Raw genomic sequence first — 6,084 nt, 5'->3', positions numbered from 1 at the left:
AACCAAAAAAAAAAAAGAGTGCCAGCCCAAATGTGCCTGTCAACCACCTGGACAGGAAAATGTCTCTCAAGACATCTGTCTGTCCTACAGAGTTTAGAAGTAGTATAAACCGACCTAAACATGGAGGTTGACTCAGTGGTCTCTCTGGACACTACGGTCACCTCTCTCACTCTGTGCAAGCCATCTGCTTGTCACCACTCCCTTTAGCCATTGCTCTCTGACATCCCTGACATGATGCTATTCTGTAATAAACTGTATCCATCTTCCACTCTGCATGTGTCTTATCTGAGTTCATCCAGCAAGGAACACAAGGGCCCAGGAGCAAAGGGGATATCACTGTGAGACACCAGCAAGAGTCTGGGCCTCTTCGGAGCTAAACCAAGGAACCCCGGGGCCAAGGCCTCCTGAGACCTGAGAACAAATGAGCATTTTTTTTCTTCTAAAGGTTTACTGTGAGAAGGTAAGGGACACTCTGGGCACCTGCATGTCAGAGGCTTGCTTTGTGTTAGGTCACACGCTCAAATAAATGGTGATTGCAGCCTTAGAGAATTGCATCCTGTCCATCTTTAGAACTCTCACACACCAGGAATTGTAAATGGGACTCTGTTTCTACAGCAGTCAAAGAGTCCTACGAGACCCCATGCTCATCACTGACATTCTGTCGCTTACTGTCTTTTGAGTTATTTTGAGAATTTTGGGTTAGGGGGATGGACAGCTCTTCTCTAAAGAATTGCTTGGCTAAGCTAAATCAAGCTTTAGCCTTATTGCTAATTCTACCACAAACTAAGATCGACTCCTTTTGGCAAGCATGATGTTTGTCTCGTTGAATGTCTGGTCTAGTGAGAGAGCACAGCCTTCTCTCTGGGTGCCAGACGGAGGGGAGCCTTTGTTGTTTTGTGGGCTCATCGCACCCTCCTGTGGCCGCCTGGTGGAATAAGATTCCTGAGTAGGTCTCCAGTGGATACAGACTTGGAGACAGATGTACTTAAATCATATTTTTCCAGCAGGAGGCTGTAGGATTGGCAGTTTGATGGTAGCCTGGACTACACAGCAAGGCTCTAACTCAAAATCACAAACGAAATAAGAAGCTAATTATCTCGATCCTACAGACCTTTGTTCTGATTATAAACTCCTTGCACCTGTCTGGAATGTCAGGCCCCACTGAGTCCGTGGTTAATATTTAAAGACAACAGAACATTTCAAATCTTTCCCACAGGCAGAAATAAGTATTACTTGAATATTAAATTATAGATGAAATATCACCTAACATTGGGTTTGAAAATGTACCAACTGGAAGGAATTGTTAATTAACCAAACTGAGCATAATTATACTCCAATTAGATTCTGTGAGTCTCCAACTGTTAATCTTTAATAGCACTTGACGCCTCTTAGTTTGACATAAAGATGAGAAAAAAATCTAAGCCCAGACAGTAGGACTTGTTTCCACAAAAGTCCAAACTATATTATAATATTTTTAATGGGCTTGGGGATGGCGAGATGGCGTAGCCAGCAAAGTGCTTGCTCCTCAAGCATGAGGCTAGTTCAGTTCCCAGAAACCACATAAAAGCCAAGTGTGCCTGTAGTCCCAGCACTGGGAAGCCAGAGCCAGGAGGATCCCCAGGGCTGGCTGGCCAGCCAGTCTAGCTTAATTGATGAACGCCTGGTTCTGTGAGAAACTCTGCCTCAAAAAATAAGATGAAGAGTGATTGCAGAAGACACTGAACACACATACATCCCACACATACATACACACACATATACATACACACATATAACACATATACACACATACCACACCCCCCACACATATGCACACATACACACATATACATACACATAACACATATACACACATACATAACACATATACACAAATACATCCCACACATACATATACACACTTATACATACACACATATAACAAATATACACACATACCACACCCCCCACACATATGCACACATGCACACATATACACACACAAAACACATATACACACATACATAACACATATACACAAATACACACACATACACACATATACACACATACACACATATACACACATACACACACACACACTCACACACACACACACATACACACACACCCTGTTTAAAATCTAGTAATTTGTTTTTAAACTCCTAGAAGAATTAAATGAGCTAAATCTCTTACTACTACAACTACTAATGTCAGTCTGTTTTATTTGCACACAGTAGGCTTCTCTATTGCAGAAATTACAGAAGGCTCAAATTAGGTCCATGGCTTCAGGGGGTGACAGGAAAGATTATATATTGTATTGGAAAAAGTCAGAACTGGGGCCACCATTGCAGATCCTTATACAAATACTGGAGAGGTGGTGCAGAGCTTAGCAGAGCTTGCTGTTTTTCTGGAAGACGAGAGTTCAACCCCCAGCACCTGAAACTCCAGCTCCAGACGCCCAAATGGCTTCTTCTGGCCTCCAAGGAACTTACATTGTGTGCACACACTCATACACATACATTTTTAAAACATGATAAGTCTTTTAGAATAACTTAAATCAACTACTCTTGTAGTATGTGACAAATGTAGTGGTGTGCACCATTAATCTCTGTATTCAGAAGGCAAGGGCCGGCGGGTGTTTGTGAATATGGGGCCAGCCTGGTCTCCACAGAAAGTTCCAGGCCAGTCAGGGCTACACAGAAACAAACAAAACAAAATCATATCTGCTTCCTCTCTCTCCTTCCCTCCCCCCTCTTTCCCCCACGCCGTGTGTGTGTGTGTGTGTGTGTGTGTGTGTGTGTGTGTGTGTGTGTGTGTGTGAACCACGTGACTTTGTTGTTGCCCTCCCCCTTTTCCGCAATGCTGGGAATTAGACCAAGACCCCATGCACACGAGGCAGGTGCTATACAACTGAGTTTTATTACTGTCTTATAAACCTGATCGTCATAAATCAAAACAGCTCGTTAGCATAGCGCCTGTGCTAACAACTTCTTAAAATCAATTATCTCATCAAAATATGCAAGCCATACTTAAGGCAGCCAAAAGTATGCAGCCTAGGGATTGCCCACTGTGAACAGCCCTGTGCGGTTCCCACCTGGGCCAGAAAGAGAAATACCTGTGACAGAGAACACGTGAAAGTTGGAAGCAGCAGGGAGATGAGTGGACCTGAGATCTGAGAGAAGACGGAAGTGAATATGATCCAAATACACTGCATACAATTCTCAAAGGATTAATAAAATATTTTAAATAAAAACACTTTAAAAATTCATGATGTATTCAAAACACAAGATCTTTATTATCTTCCGCATTACTAGAACTTTCTGGGAATCTTAATATCCAGGAATTTAAGTTCTATGGCTCTGTTGAAAATAGATTAGCTGTTCTCTGCCCATTTATGCCTGTAAATCTTAGAATGAGCTTGTCCAACTCCAGGGAGGCAGGCAGCCACACTGTATTTAGTACTGTGGCGCTAAGTACTTCATTGTACTTAGTACTGTGGTGCTATGTACTACATGGTACTTAGTACTGTGATGTTAAGTACTATACTGTACTTAGTACTGTAGTGCTATGTATTACACTGTACTTAGTACTGTGGTATTAAATATTATACTGTACTTAGTACTGTGGTGCTATGTATTACACTGTACTTAGTACTGTGGTATTAAATATTATACTGTACTTAGTACTGTGGTGCTAAGTACTCAGAATATTGATAGAAGTATTAGTGCCTATTTTGATTTAAAGGAAAAGTGCTAAAATTTCTTTAAAGATTTATTTTTAATATTTTTCTATGAAGTTTTGATTGCATGTACCTCTCTGTGCACCACATGCATGGAGGGTGTTGGATCCCCTGGAACTGGACTTACAGCCAGGTGTACCTTGCTATGTGGGCCTGGGAACAGAATTCTGGTCCTCTGCAAGAGCAGCCATTGCCTCTAGCCTCACAGCCAGTTCTCGGCCCCACCAGATCTCATCTGCTGTACGGTTTTTAACATTTAATCTTTACCATGCTTGGCAGGTTCCTCTTCTCAAACAGTTAAAATAGTCCAACATGATCAGTTTCTGAAACATAAATTCATTCCCATATGATCTGAGGCCGTCTGAGGGAAGGGGTGTTTGTCACCCTTTGTCTCCTGAGGTGCAGATGCATTGTTGAATTTTTCTGGCGTGGTACCATCCTCACGGATTTCCTCTGTGTCCTGATTGGTCATGGGGTGTTAACCTCTAATGAGGTTTCGTTACCCACAGCTTTAGCTAGGACTTAGAAATGAGTCGGCCTACTGTTTCCTATTTTTTATTATTTTTAATATTTTTATTAGTTCTTCGGAAATGTCATATGCATCATGTTTGCCATCTACTCCTCTCAGGTCTCTCCCCACCTTCCTACTGCCCCCCCCAACCAATTCTGTGTCTTAAAAAAACCCATCAAGTGTAATTATGTGGTATACATAATATATATACTCCTGAGTGTGGGACCATCCATTGGAGCGTAGTCAACCTTCTGGTGATCACATCCTTAAAGAAAACTGACTCCCTCTCTCTCCCGGCAGAATCTCAAAGCCCCTCCCCATCCTGTACGAAAATGTTGACTGGCTTGATCTTCACACTTGAGTGTGGCTGTCCTGCGGTGTCCAGAGGATGCTGTTGATTCTCTGTCCTCCTCAACCTCTCCTGCCCCTGTTCCTGAGGGTCCCCAGGACTGGGAGTGGTGCTGATATCCAAGTCCCATTTGTGTCTGTCTGGGCTCTTCACCATCTTATTCTCTTCCTGCAGACCAGCTGTGGGCAGAGGCACAGATTTTAACAGTGGTTTAATATTATGTTTGTTGATGAAGGTTTGATACTATGTATGTTTAGCAGGTTCATGCCCCAGCCCCTCTTCTTTTATCTGTCTCTGAAATCACAGTAACACTAACCTCCTGCACCCATTTGGATAGCTTGTACACTTCTCCCATGTTCTGAAACAGCTTGTACCGCTCAGGAATGAGCCAGTCCTTCCAAGTTTGCTAGATCTGAGGTGACCACACGATTCATCTACAGTTTATGTAACCAGGACACAATATGAGAATAAACGAGTGGTATTAATAATTGTGCTAGGGAAAAACAAAAACCAAGAACATAAGCAAGTGAGACTCTTTCTACCTGAAGCAGCCATGAGGGGAGGGGAGACCTCGGCACCCAGGTCACTTGTGTCTCTTTCAGAGTGAAGATCGGTGGATCAATTTTCTTCGCAGTGTTTTTGGGTTTTTTTTCTCACAGGTTTACACATCACAGAAATATTTGTCCTTCACTTTGCTTTCTGTCTAGCTGGCTCTGCTTTCTGCCGTTTTAACTTCATCTTCATTTTCTCTTGGGAAAATCTCATGGATCTGTTTGCTTTGTTTACATTTACAAAGACTCACAATTCTGCCTTTATTTGTTACTCCTATTCTTAGAAAGTTTTTCAGATGACTCCACTTCCACTGGCCTGACTGCATTCAAGTCAAGTATCTAGGCTTAATTACATCTCGCAAAGTTATTTTTGCCAGATTGTCTAGACCTCACTACCAACACCCATGGCATAGAACACAGCATCTCTTTCTATGCATATGTTTTACCGGAATGAAATCTTACTATATAGGCTCTTTTAAAATCTGCTTCATCTTCTTCAGTTTTACAAAGTTCTGATGCACACATACATTGTGAAAAGTTTCCCGAAATCCAGGTAACAGAGCACCCAGTAGGTCATGAGGGTACCATTTGCTTATTCTCTTCCGTTTTGAGGATGTGAGAATTCTCCAGTCATTGCAGATCCACAGTATGGCCTCTCATAGTCCCCATGCTTTGTCCCCAGACAATGAGAACTTTTTCATCTTGCAATGCTGAAACTTTGTGCCCCTGCCCAGTGTCTCCCCACTCTCTTTCCCCCTCCTTGGTGACCGTGCAGTCTGCTTGACGATGAAGCCTACAGATAAGTGACCCCAGGAGGTTTTCATCTCTGCTTGGCTTACTTCGCTTAGCACACTGTCTCCTGAGTTTGTCTGTGCCAGGTTTTTCTTCTTTGTAATGACTGGATAATATCTCAATGTAATCATATTCATTATTATATGCCACATGCTCAGCA

The sequence above is a fragment of the Mus caroli genome, unplaced genomic scaffold, assembly GCF_978045245.1.
Source record: "Mus caroli unplaced genomic scaffold, Mus_caroli_1 scaffold_2, whole genome shotgun sequence".
NCBI lineage: Eukaryota > Metazoa > Chordata > Mammalia > Rodentia > Muridae > Mus > Mus caroli.
The sequence above is the reverse complement of the archived record's forward strand: the minus strand, read 5'-3'. Positions refer to the sequence as shown.